We start from the raw sequence: 15,630 nt of genomic DNA, 5'->3' as shown, positions 1-15,630 counted from the left end.
CCTCCCTGCACACGAACAACTGATTCAAGACGCCTCCTCATTCTTTGGATCGTTCTCCGTATTTGATTTTGAGGAATCCTGTTCTATTCCACATGAAAACCTTCAGTCAATTCATAGTCTGGACAGGTAGGACTCTGTCGAACACAACAGCCTAAAGTGTATCATAAATACTCCTTGGGACTGAGATCTGGACTCGTGGCTTGTAATGGGATTAGTCTCAGCAGCAGCGTTCGAAATAAACGTCGGTCATAAGGCTCGAAGCCGACTGAAAACCACTCGGACCCACAGCTTTTGTTTTCTGCAGGCCCTTATGGCCGACAGCTTTTTCATCCCCAGTAACTAAGAGTATTATTTCCATATTAAAATATACATTAGTATATAAGTTCTACTTTTTATCACTTTCGTTTCAGCAATCACCAGACAATTATTATACCGGCCGAAGGGAAAAACAGTGAATTGACCACGAAAAAGCAGATTATGGTTGTCTAATCCGAAGGAAAAGCCTCTTGATCTTTCCATGACATCCCCTTGACGCGTCAACATCCGTGTCAAAGAATGAGTTGGACGTGGAATGATTCCACAAATCATTGAGTAATAATTCAACCTACAAAAGTGATCAAAGCTTCAGTAAATCAATGTAATCGTAATGGTCTCAAGTGCTTGACTGGTGAAGACTCTTGTCAAGTGGGCAACTATATGATCAAAGTATAGATATATGTTAGGCATGTAAATAGTGCACTGAGGCGAACAGGAACACGATGAAGAAGCGACTTCCGGTCATGGCCGAAAACGCTACAACTAACTGTAATTCAACTAAGACCTTAAGTGTACATACTTGTATAATACGATTTTTTATGCTCGAAACATGGAAATGTTAATTTCAATATTTTGCAGAGGCATCCATGTGGTTAAGACTGAATTCAAGTTATAGAATATAGAATTAACTTTGCTTTACCCAATAGCCAATATACTTGATCTAGAGATCACGAGAAAGTATCACGAGATCACAACACATTATTGAAGACCACGAGACAACAACTACAGAACACTAGACGCTCTCTGGTGATCACGAAAAAGTATCATGAGATCAGGAGACATTATCTGAATGCCACGAGACAACATCTAGAGGCCACAAGACACTCTCTAGTGATCACAAGAAAGTATCATGAGATCACGAGACATTGCCTGAATGTCACGAGACAACATCTAGAGGCCACAAGACACTCTCTAGTGATCACAAGAAAGTATCATGAGATCAGGAGACATTATCTGGAGGCTACGAGACGCTCTATTGATCAGGAGATATTATCTGGAGGCCACGAGACAACATCTAAAGGCCACGAGACACTCTCTGGTGATCACAAGAAAGTATCATGAGATCAGGAGATATTATCTGGAGGCCACAAGACTCTCTCTAGTGATCAGAAGACATTATCTGGAGGCCACTGAGAGACTCTCTAGTGATCACAAGAAAGATCTCTCTAGTGATCAGGCAAGAAAGTATCGTGAGATCAGGAGATTATCTGGATCTGGGAGGCCACGACACAACATCTAGAGGCCACAAGACAGTCTCTAGTGATCACAAGAAAGTATCGTGAGATCAGGAGACATTATCTGGAGGCTACGAGACCCTCTATTGATCAGGAGACATTATCTGGAGGCCACGAGACAACATCTCGAGACTTCCAGAATACATTCATGCTCCAAGATGCAAACGTTTGAGTCCACGATATGATAACTTGAAAGTAGATCATTTTCGAGGTCGCCTGATAATATACTCGAAGGCAAAAGTTATTGTGATTGACTTGAAGTTAGACGTGTGAATTAACAACTTGTATTTTTATGATGAGACTTATTAATTAATATTCCAGGAAATCCATTCCACAATAGGATTGCAAATGACACATTTCAAACTTTTCTGGCGGACACATGCTAATGAGGTCACATTGCGAGAACGCTCAAAATGAAATTCACACAGTCAATAACGTGTATGTCCTCCATGAGCATTGGTGCATGTTTGACACCGGCGCGTCATAGAGCCAATCAAACGTCGCAAAAAGTCTTGAGGAATGGCATTTCATATCTGTGGAAGCAACTGGCGGAGTTCCTGAAGCGTGACTGGGGTATTTGGCCAACGTCTCAATCTCCTCTCCATTTCGTGCCAGGCGTGTTCAACAGGGGACAGATCTGGGGATTTAGCGGACCCGGGAAGGACGTAAACATTGTGCTGCGTCGGGGAGCTGCTGAACAACTCTGACGACATGAGGTCTAGGATTGTTCCGCTAGAAGATCATTCCTGGACCATTTTGCTGGAGAAACGACATGACGACTGGATTAACAATTTCGTCTCTGTACCTGAAACTCGTTAAATTTCCATTGACTAAAAGAAAGGGCGTACGTCCAGCACTCGTTATCCCACCCCAAACCATCACTCCACAGACACAAAAACGGTCGGCCTGGAGGCCACAGTTCCTGCCATAACGCTCACTACGTCGCCGTTAATCTCGGGTTATGCCATCAGCGCGGTGAATGACGAATCTGGACTCACGTGCTCTCCATCGCAGGTGTTGGCTGCACCACTGTAGTCGTTGGTGACGTGATGTCAAAATGTGTCGGCTGGCAGGACATCCAGCACGCACCCCGCGTGCAGCCAGACGCCTGCGAATGGTCCTTGGCGATATCCTGTTGACACCAAGAACTGTTCGGGCTGTCCATGTGGCAGGTTGGAATCTTTGGAGCAGATGGGTGGTTCGAATCCAACGATCGTTGCATGGTGTTGTTACAGGTGAACGGCCGCTCCGGTGACGGTCTGCAAGGAGGGCGTTTTGTTCATTACGTCTCCACAAGCGTCATATGGCGTTAGTGTGCACGTTAAACTGCTGTGCAACGTTGCGCTGGAGTGTTCCGGTTTAAAGCATTCCAATGGCTCCCCATCTTTCATTTTCAGTTAGCCGTGGCAAGAAATGCAAGCAGATTCCAAATTTGTGTTTTTCGGACCCGTCGACGTCTAAATAATGATAGGGTGGCAATGACTCGAGGTTTGGAGCCACACTTTTTAAAGGGCACGTTTTATGCTTTTTTTACACGGACTTTTGAAAGCACGAAACACGCATGCAAAACAAAAACTACCAACAGGGCCCTTTTGGGTTATGGAGTAGGTGTATTATAAAGAACATTAAAATGCGTTATAATTTTATTTTATTCATATAAATAAATGTGTTGATCACACTAACTTTTGCCTTTCAGTATATCTTAAGCTCACGAAATATCATATGGAATTCATAATAAGCATTCCTCTAACCTCTGATTCTTTTATCAAACATTACAGATGTCAGTTTTCAGGAAGGATACAAAACACAATAAGCACAACATGATTCACATACCCTACACAAACTCTATTCAGTTCTGCCGTTTTCAATTACTTTCAAATCAAAGTGTTCTGGTCATGCTTGTTAGCTGTGAACTTCGCCGACCGTCAATAACTGCAACTAAATATATCCTAGCAAATAAAAGACACCTAATATATTATTTGACATTTCACACAATATTCTACGCATGGATCGAAGTAATTCTTACAACAAATATAAATCTTTACTTTATATATATAAAGTACACAGACAGTAATTTGAAACAGAAATATCAACATTAAATTATGAAACTTTGATGTAAAGAGCAACCTAGGTATTACCAGTGGGGGCATCTAAAGGCCGTTACCACGGTGAGCAATATAGCACGCCATCTCAAAAGGATTAATAAATTGACGACAGGCCTGCATCTCATACAGACTCTGTTCTTTATGTTTCTTTGTTAATACTTTACCATGTACATGTGATATTTGTTGTGGGAGACACACATGCTACCTAATTAGGTAGCTTTTGTCCACCATGCCAATCTAAGGCGTGGACGGAGACATCACTTCCGGAAGATCACGGTAGCACTTCCGGCAGATCACTATGGCCTCATTAGGTTGACATTATGTGTGATTTTCAATTCTTTGCAAAACCTTTCTCACAGAATAGCGAGCTTATTACCAGCTCATTAAATACTCATTAAAGCGTCTTTTGATGTGCAGCGAAACCCCGACCCAGGTAATCCGGGAAAGGAGCGGTGGGGTAGTTTAGTGGTTAAAGCGTTCGCTCGTCACGCCAACGACCCGGGTTCGATTCCCCACATGGGCACAATGTGTGAAGCCCATTTCTGGTGTCCCCGCCGTGATATTGCAGGAATATTGCTAAAAGCGGCGTAAAACCATACTCAGTCACTCACTAATCCGGGAAATGTCTTTCTGGATGAGTCCTGTTATATCCACATATATTGGTACATTTTTGAGACAGTAATTCGCTTTCAATGATTTGATTAACATCAAGCCATATATTTTATGTGTGGGTAAGCAAAAAGGTGCAACAGGAAATTATCAAAACACACATCTGTATATAATGTCAATAAAAATGAGTGTTCTAATCTGTCCAGTGCCGAGAAATGTTTGTATTCTTGATCTGGTTTCAGAATATTTAGATTACACCCGTCTGATAAGGCCCCCACTTCAAATACCTAACAATGCATCCAAATATGAAAGCGAATCATATAACCAGTATTAAAGGAACAGAGCAGCAACGATAAATCCTTGACATATAACTACGCTTCATATTATCTGTATTTGATTCGGAAATTTATTCTATTGACATGCGTGTTATAATTATTTCATGTCCATTATAAGTTCTTTGATCAAACAGATGCGATAAACGAAGACCAGGAGGAATACTGGATATAGAACTCAGCAGCCTATCCTGGTCATTAAGGGTCGACAACATGGATATAGTGACAAGGTTCACTGACATGACTGAATCCGTGATGAAAGCATACGGGGTTTTTTCACCTTGAGCCGATGCCCATGTCGTTGTCCTACCTTCAACCACTGTCTATGATGTCGTCCACCTTCAACCGCTGTCCATGACGTTGTCCACCTTCAACCACTGTCTACGATGTTGTCGACCTTCAACCACTGTCCATGATGTTGTCCACCTTCAACCACTGTCCATGACGATGTCCACCTTCAACCACTGTCTACGATGTTGTCCACCTTCAACCACTGTCCACGATGTTGTCCACCTTCAACCACTGTCCACGATGTTGTCCACCTTCAACCACTGTCTAGGACGATGTCCTACCTTCAACCACTGTCCACGATGTTGTCCACCTTCAACCACTGTCCAGGACGATGTCCTACCTTCAACCACTGTCCACGATGTTGTCCACCTTCAACCACTGTCCGAGGATGTCCTTTCATCACACGATGTCCTACCTTCAACCACTGTCTACGATGTTGTCCACCTTCAACCACTGTCCACGATGTTGTCGACCTTCAACCACTGTCCATTGTTGTCCACCTTCAACCACTGTCCATGATGTTGTCCACCTTCAACCACTGTCTAGGACGATGTCCTCCACCTTCAACCACTGTCTACGATGTTGTCCACCTTCAACCACTGTCCACGATGTTGTCCACCTTCAACCACTGTCCACGATGTTGTCCACCTTCAACCACTGTCCAGGACGATGTCCTACCTTCTACCACTGTCCACGATGTTGTCCACCTTCAACCACTGTCTACGATGTTGTCCACCTTCAGCCACTGTCCATGATTTTGTCCACTTTCATCAACTGTCCACGACGTTGTCCACCTTCATCCACTGTCTACGATGTTGTCCACCTTCAGCCACTGTCCACGATGTTGTCCACCTTCAACCACTGTCCACGTTGTTGTCCACCTTCAGCCACTGTCCACGATGTTGTCCACCTTCAGCCACTATCCACGATGTTGTCCACCTTCAACCACTGTCCACGATGTGTCCACCTCCACCTTCCATGATGTTGTCCACCTTCCACGATGTTGTCCACCTTCAGCCACTATCCACGATGTTGTCCACCCACCTTCAACCACCTTCAGCCACTGTCCACGATGTTGTCCACCTTCAACCACTGTCCACGATGTTGTCCACCTTCAGCCACTGTCCACGATGTTGTCCACCTTCAGCCACTGTCCACGATGTTGTCCACCCAGCCTTCGATGTTGCCACTATCCACGATGTTGTCCACCTTCAGCCACTGTCCACGATGTTGTCCACCTTCAGCCACTGTCCACGTTGTTGTCCACCTTCAACCACTATCCACGATGTTGTCCACCTTCAACCACTGTCCACGATGTTGTCCACCTTCAACCACTGTCCACGATGTTGTCCACCTTCAACCACTGTCCACGATGTTGTCCACCTTCAACCACTGTCCACGATGTTGTCCACCTTCAACCACTGTCCACGATGTTGTCCACCTTCAACCACTGTCCACGATGTTGTCCACCTTCAACCACTGTCCACGATGTTGTCCACCTTCAGCCACTGTCCAAAATGTTGTCCACCTTCAACCACTGTCCACGATGTTGTCCACCTTCAACCACTGTCCACGATGTTGTCCACCTTCAACCACTGTCCACGATGTTGTCCACCTTCAACCACTGTCTACGATGTTGTACACCTTCAACCACTGTCCACGATGTTTTCCATCTTCAACCACTGTCCATGTGTTTCAAATTCAATGGAACCGTCTTCCCTTTCTGCTCTTCTACATGGGTCGTTGCCCTGACAACATTGGGTAATCCTGGAACCAATGCTATTTGTCAATGGATAAAAATGGATATCCATTACACATGGAAGAAACATAATGTCATATCTGTGCAATTGTAGAATACAGATGATTATAGTACGAAAATACATTGTTGCATCACACAACAGGAGAAACAAGTTTATAGACTATTGATAGAAATGAGGACACTATTGTCATTTGCCACAGGCGGAAACTAGTAATTATTATTATTTAGTCAGAGCTGTAGGACACGTGATGATACATCTTTACAAATGAACAAAAAATCAATGTATCAAGAACCTAATGAATTCATCAATGTATCAAATGCTTTAAATAGTCATTGACAGGACGAGATAGGCATCTTGTATCAAAAATGGAAATGTGAGAATGTGCGGTGTCTTTCTGAGATAGACATCTTATAAATATGTATGTATCCAATAGCTGCACTTAATGTTTTCTTTGTAAAGTATCTTTCAGATTTATGTAGAGTTATCTAAAAACTAATACATTCAAAATTGCAAGCAGAAAGAAAAATGGAATGATAAAAGGAATTAAATTAATATTTGCTGAAGAAACATGAATTGTATTATAACAAAAGCCCTTTATAACCCGAACGAAGAATAGATGCGTGGTTATTTCACATAAGAATCTTCATACTCAACATCTACCACTTGAGACAACAAAGCGTTTATCGTCTCTGAAAATGACATATGTCTGAAATTTACCTGGTCTGTACTTCAGAATACCTTCCTTCCAAATATCATTTTTAAAAACTGCGATTTCCTGAAACACTTTTCGAAATCAGACCAATAGTGCCATTAAGAGTCCGTTCATAATTTATGGCTAGGGGTGATGATGATTTTGTTCCGGGAGGTGTGTGTGTGTGGGGAGGGGGCATGAATTTGGTACATATTAATATAAAACATTATGCTTAAAATTATGAGGGGGGGGGCAGTGATTTTGTACATGACATGCAGGGGGATCATTTACTTTGTACATATATTTTATAATTAGGTGGGGGTCATTTACATCGTACATGCTTCTCCATAAAAAGCATTTGTATATGAACGATGAGCAAGTGAAGTCAATGAATCTGGCAATCAAAACGAAAAGGACTCATGCGCTTTGAGCCCCAACATTGTCCTAGGTGTAATGAGTGAGGCTGTAGGTGACTGTTTGTTGGCTGTGCTTTGGCTGTACGTACTTGATGGCGGGACAACCAACATTCTTGCACCAAGATGCTGGTTGGGCATATACGTCAAACAGAAAACTGTGCCGTTACTTCACGTTTATGATGATTATACAACCATTGATTGTCGTCAGTTGATCGCAGTGAGGATTATACTTGCAGCAGCTAAGAGGTTCAAATCAGGATGTCCTCAGCTAGTGTTCACTTGATTACAATTATTATTGAGATTTATCACCATATCGAACTAGCATGGGGAAGCCTAGCATCTGTTTTATCCAGACTCTCCAACCTCCATGAAACGAGAGCTCAGTCAGTTTCAATTCAGTGTGAGTGATGGTTGCCATACCAGCTCGAGTATAATCCAATTACACATGAATAATGTATGCATGTTGTGTTGACGTTGCTGAATCTCAATCAAGTCTGTCGTTGTAGTCCGTGTACACTCGATGTGATGGATTGTTCCACAGAACCATTAATAATTTCACAGTGTTTTTTACAATATATTAACATAACATACTCACAAAAAATGAAATGTTGTGGTTTCTGAAGATGTTAACAAATCACGCTCTTAGTGAGTATGAAGACCCTAGCTGGAATGATGGTTAGAAATTGGCGCCAATGTGGCTGCTTGTCGTACAAGATTAAAATCAGGGTGTATTGCCCACTTGGGTAAGACAAAGGAACTAAACCAATTACACGTCTAGTCGCACAGGAGAAATAGCCTTTGCAGAACATCACCAGTTTATCTCACTGGCTTTCTTTCAGTGTTCTGATTCACTGACACAGTTGTGAGTTGGCCAGAGTATGTGGCAGTCCCTCGCAACGTTCCAGTTCCATCTTATACATTTACCTTATAGCACTTGCCTCATTATTTAAGTCACAAATCCCACATTTCGTAATCAGACATGAAAAATTGTGAACAAATTTAAATATTCAGAATATCTTCAAGAAACTGATGTGAGAAAGGAGGAAAGAATACATACAACTGCATACAAGAACGTTTACTGCTTCTGTTGTATAATTTGATTTCACTTATATTGCGAACATCGAATTTACTGATTTTTAAAACGAAGACATCAACAAATCAATTTGCACACGTTAGGCGAAAGGCAATATATCTGTAAAGCGATTGATGAGCTCTTAAAATCATTCACATGCGGCTTCCGGAACGACGCTCGAGCAGGGATTATATGACCGCTTCAGACATACTGACTGACTGAGTTTGGTTTTACGCCGCTTTTAGCAATATTCCAGCAATATCACGGCGGGGAAAAAACCAGAAATGGGCTTCACTCATTGTACCCATGTGGGGATTCGAACCCGGGTCTTCGGCGTGACGAGCCAACGCTTTAACCACTAGACTACCCCACCGCCCCGCTTCAGACATACAATGTATTTCAACCGTAATGCCAACAGCGTGATGGCATTTAACGTCCCATAGCGAAACATCAGACAGACAACGTCAAGCATAATGTGTTACGAAAATCTCATAGTTGGATCCAATATAAGGGCACCTTTTTTATTTTCTGTGTTCCTCATAGCCCAACCGACCCTAATTTCATTGCCGACCAAAAAAGAACAACTTTTTTAATACCAACACCGCCGACTCGAACCTAAAACGTACCGCCTCGTCATATAAAATGTTATCACAAAAAAATCAGGGTTATGTCCCTTGTCAACAGACCAGCCATGATGTCTGATACTGGCAACATATCGATTGATCTACAAAGCTTTCATTGTTTAATATAGTATTAATAGGTGTTATGTAGGATATTTAGGGTGAGTTTATCATTAAGGGTGAGTTTATATTTAATCAGTCGCTGCTACAAGTCCAGAGAACGCGAGAAATTGTAATAAGAATAACAGTAAATGAGAATCAAGAACACTACTGAGATAAGTTTGTCTTTATCAATTTTTTCCCGACCGACCCATGTTTAGAATTAAATTATTATCCATTTCATAGTGACGTCGTGTTCCTGAAGATAAGTAAATTATTATCCATTTCATAGTGACTTCGTGTTACTGAAGATAAGTAAATTGTTATCCATTTCATAGTGACGTCGTGTTACTGAAGACTGTCGTGGACTATAACATATACAGACATTTGTATACACATAGAACTTGTTTTGGAACAAACAGGCGATCATACTCTACCACATTGCAATGCACATGTAAAGGAAGTGTTTCATACAATATTTCAAAAGCCATTAAACTCAAAGGCTTGTTCACGTGATGCAAAGGCGCCAAGTACCTTTCGGTTAGACATTCATAAATGCAGTGTGTGCAGCACACTTTATGGAACTGATTTTAACGACGACAATACTACATAAATCACTTCTCTTGACATTACAAGACATACAAGGTACGGAAGCGTAGTAGGGCCATGGTGAAAATTGTTTTTGGTCTTACTATCTCCTACGTAGGACTTAGTAGGACTTAGCATCTCCTACGTAGGACATAGTATCTCCTACATAGGACTTAATATCTCCTACGTAGGACTTAATATCTCCTACGTAGGACTTAATATCTCCTACGTAGGACTTAGTATCTCCTACGTAGGACTTAGTATCTCCTACGTAGGACTTAATATCTCCTACGTAGGACTTAGTATCTCCTACGTAGGACATAGTATCTCCTACGTAGGACATAGTATCTCCTACGTAGTACTTAAAATTTCCTGTAGGAGATAATCGATATACGTTTATATAGATTAATCTGAAACGGTCGACTTAAATCCCCAGACACGCACACAATCTCCTGTTTCACTGTTTCAGTCACTGTGAGAGTCTATAGTCATTCGTTTCATTCACTATTAGAGTCCACAGTTATGTGTTTCATTTACTGTTAGAGTCTACTATCAAGTGTTTCATTTACTATTTACTATATTCATTCACACTCACTCTAAACTAGTACAGGTTACTCACATTTACCAGTGAGATTAAGTATGTGATTCCAAGGGAGTGATCGGAATGAAAGTCAAATGGTATTATAATCCCAAAATAAGCTGATCCTTGCACAGCAAAGAGGGTTGATCTTATAATAATTCTAGACCTGATCTTTGTGCTTGAACTGAATTTGAACTGAACTTTATTTACACTCCGACCGCGTTCTGCGGCATCATAGGTACAAGTTTACATCATTGTGTACAATCTATATACGTTACATACATGTATGATGGACCAAATTGTATTGAATACATGTCGGTTGGTCGCATAGAATAAACTATGTCTGTCACTTAACCAGTTAAATGAACAATGTTACACTAGGAACAATGTTTAGGTTTTTCTTTTGGGGGCCGTGGCTTAAAATGAGATATTATTATGTGGCAAAATATTGCTAATTTCCTAATTGTTCCTAGTTTACTAGAGAGATAAAGCTGGTTCAGTTTGTGCATTTTCGGGTTTCTACAGAAATAGTTGTTGATATATCTTTTTTTCTCTGGGACCAAAGTAGGGCAAAGAAACCAAAAGTGAAATTCATCTCCAATATGGTTTTGATTACAAACAGTACATAATGTTTATCGACGTTTGTTTGATTCAAATCCAAAGTTGCAAGGAAAATCTGTCGCTCAAGGTCCAGATTCATTTGTTTGTAAATATCATCATGGGCACTATATTCTTAGGAAGTTCGATGACGCTTTCTTAAAATACTGTCTCGTCATAATCATCTGAACCCTTGAGGGTGAACCACTTAAGCTTTTAACTCTCACAGTAAATGTTTACTTAAATCAGTGTGTGTAAACATGAATATGATCATGTGTGTTTGCTTGAATTAATTTATGTGTGTATCATTATAGTATGGGTGTGGGAATGAATGACGTTTTCATGTATTAAAAAAAACATAAAACTCAAATGTGTCCAGTCATTATACATCTCTATTTACATTGTACATGTCTTCTATTCTGAGAATAAAAACAACAACACAAAAACATGCAAATCTCATGCATCATGGCGCTGTCAAATAATCATCCGCATATGCACATATGCACGAAGACACCACGCCACCAGGCAGTCCTATAGACACAGCTACACCTATACAAATTCCCTTCCATGGGTACAAATGTACAAACATTACATTCTATGCCGTTTTATCGAGCCAAGCATCACCCGTCACTAAAAACGTTTTTATTGTTCCCAAGAGTACATCGTTACACAGCAATTCACATTTTCAGAGTTTGACACACAGAATTCAAAAATACATACCAATAGTGAGTCCCGATTTATCATTGAGTTGGGAATATAGATAAGTCATTTTCTGCCATGATTATGAAGGCTATTATTATTAAATGCAATGAAGTTTTCTCTCAAAATGACTAAAATTCTTTGAAGTTGATGTTATTTAATCCCACATAAATGGATATATTTTTGACAGATAAGATAATATGATTCAATAATCTATCAATGTATAATGTTCCAAACCAAACAAGGTATTTTGTTATTTTAATTGTGTTCTCTATATGATTGTTCATCCAAACTTCATTCCAGAATGTTTGTGTTTCTCTTCATTCCCAATAAACATGACAAATGCTCTCATTACAAAACAGAAAAAATTAAATTGTCAACAAGTTTCAATTTAAATCAAGTAGTTTGACATCTTTCAAACCATATCTGTAAGTCATAAAAATCTATTCCAATCAAAAGTACCATTAGCAAAAGATGCTTGCCATTTAAGACACACTTTAGGTAACTCTTCATTAAAATCATTTAATCAAAAAAGTTCTAGAGCCTTTGCTTGATTTCAGTAAATTCAAATGACAATCAGTTATGAGTAAATCAAAAACTGGGATATTTCTAGAGTGTCTAATGGTATATTTCCAGTTTTGTCACACAGGTCTTCAATTGTAAGAATTCCTTTACTTGCCCAGTTTTGTTTGTTTTGGGGTTATTGTTGGTATCTTTGTTTGTTTTCTTTTGTAATGTGTTGGGTATTTTGCAAGTATGGTTAAACAATAGTGGTTGGGCTAAGATTTCATTAATATCTCCAGAATTCGTACAATATATTTTTACAAGATTTGTTCCATACTTTTAAAACATCCTTCCAATAAGGGTTATCAATGTAAGATACTTGATCAACATTTGCACCAGATTGTACAATGACATCACAAGGAATATTACAGGGATTTTCAATAGTTGTTTTTCTGCAATATAATCTCAGGTTAGCTAGTTTCAATGCTTCTCAAAAAGTTGCAGTGCCAACTATCTTTAAACTACCATCTTTGTATATCCTTTGCAAAATGTTACTTTAGATTATACCTGGTTTGTCATTCCATACGAATTTGAGAAGATATTCTCCAATGAAGTACCGAGGGCGTAGTTAACACAGTCATACAGATAACCACCAATGCAGTAACACAGACAATTGTATAGTCATGCAGACAACCACCAATGCAGTAACACAGACAATTGTATAGTCATGCAGACAACCATCCATACAGTAAAACAGACAATTGTATAGTCATGCAGACAACCATCCATACAGTAACACAGACAATTGTATAGTCATGCAGACAACCATCCATACAGTAACACAGACAATTGTATAGTCATGCAGACAACCATTGTATAGTCATGCAGACAACCATCCATACAGTAACACAGACAATTGTATAGTCATGCAGACAACCATCCATACAGTAACACAGACAATTGTATAGTCATGCAGACAACCATCCATACAGTAACACAGACAATTGTATAGTCATGCAGACAACCATCCATACAGTAACACAGACAATTGTATAGTCATGCAGACAACCATCCATACAGTAACACAGACAATTGTATAGTCATGCAGACAACCATCCATACAGTAACACAGACAATTGTATAGTCATGCAGACAACCATCCATACAGTAACACAGACAATTGTATAGTCATGCAGACAACCATCCATAACACAGTATACACAGACAATTGTATAGTCATGCAGACAACCATCCATACAGTAACACAGACAATTGTATAGTCATGCAGACAACCATCCATACAGTAACACAGACAATTGTATAGTCATGCAGACAACCATCCATACAGTAACACAGACAATTGTATAGTCATGCAGACAACCATCCATACAGTAACACAGACAATTGTATAGTCATGCAGACAACCATCCATACAGTAACACAGACAATTGTATAGTCATGCAGACAACCATCCATAACACAGACAGTAATGCACAACCATCCATACAGAACACAGAGCCAATTGTATAGTCATGCAGACAACCATCCATACAGTAACACAGACAATTGTATAGTCATGCAGACAACCATCCATACAGTAACACAGACAATTGTATAGTCATGCAGACAACCATCCATACAGTAACACAGACAATTGTATAGTCATGCAGACAACCATCCATACAGTAACACAGACAATTGTATAGTCATGCAGACAACCATCCATACAGTAACACAGACAATTGTATAGTCATGCAGACAACCATCCATACAGTAACACAGACAATTGTATAGTCATGCAGACAACCATCCATACAGTAACACAGACAATTGTATAGTCATGCAGACAACCATCCATACAGTAACACAGACAATTGTATAGTCATGCAGACAACCATCCATACAGTAACACATACAGTAACACAGACAATTGTATAGTCATGCAGACATACCATCCATATACAGTAACACAGACAATTGTATAGTCATGCAGACAACCATCCATACAGTAACACAGACAATTGTATAGTCATGCAGACAACCATCCATACAGTAACACAGACAATTGTATAGTCATGCAGACAACCATCCATACAGTAACACAGACAATTGTATAGTCATGCAGACAACCATCCATACAGTAACACAGACAGACAATTGTATAGTCATGCAGACAACCATCCATACAGTAAATACAGACAATTGTATAGTCATGCAGACAACCATCCATACAGTAACACAGACAATTGTATAGTCATGCAGACAACCATCCATACAGTAACACAGACAATTGTATAGTCATGCAGACAACCATCCATACAGTAAAACAGATAGTCATTGTACAACCATCCAGTCACAGACAATATAGAGACAACCATCCATACAGTAACACAGACAATTGTATAGTCATGCAGACAACCATTGTATAGTCATGCAGACAACCATCCATACAGTAACACAGACAATTGTATAGTCATGCAGACAACCATCCATACAGTAACACAGACAATTGTATAGTCATGCAGACAACCATCCATACAGTAACACAGACAATTATAGTATATGCAGTAACCACCATAGTCATGCAGACCACCATCAACCATCCATAACACAGACAATTGTTTTGTCATGCAGACAACCATCCATACAGTAACACAAACAATTGTATAGTCATGCAGAACAACCATCCATACAGTAACACAGACAATTGTATAGTCATACAGACAACCATCCATACAGTAACACAGACACAATTGTATAGTCATGCAGACAACCATCCATACAGTAACACAGACAATTGTATAGTCATGCAGACAACCATCCATACAGTAACACAGACAATTGTATAGTCATGCAGACAACCATCCATACAGTAACACAGACAATTGTATAGTCATGCAGACAACCATCCATACAGTAACACAGACAATTGTATAGTCATGCAGACAACCATCCATACAGTAACACAGACAATTGTATAGTCATGCAGACAACCATCCATACAGTAACACAGACAATTGTATAGTCATGCAGACAACCATCCATACAGTAAAACAGACAATTGTATATGTCATGCAGACAACCATCCATACATGCAGTAAAACAGACAATTGTATA

The sequence above is a fragment of the Haliotis rubra genome, unplaced genomic scaffold (assembly GCF_003918875.1).
Source record: "Haliotis rubra isolate DU_JTF1 unplaced genomic scaffold, ASM391887v1 Scf373, whole genome shotgun sequence".
Lineage (NCBI taxonomy): Eukaryota > Metazoa > Mollusca > Gastropoda > Lepetellida > Haliotidae > Haliotis > Haliotis rubra.
This window is presented reverse-complemented; position numbering follows the sequence as displayed.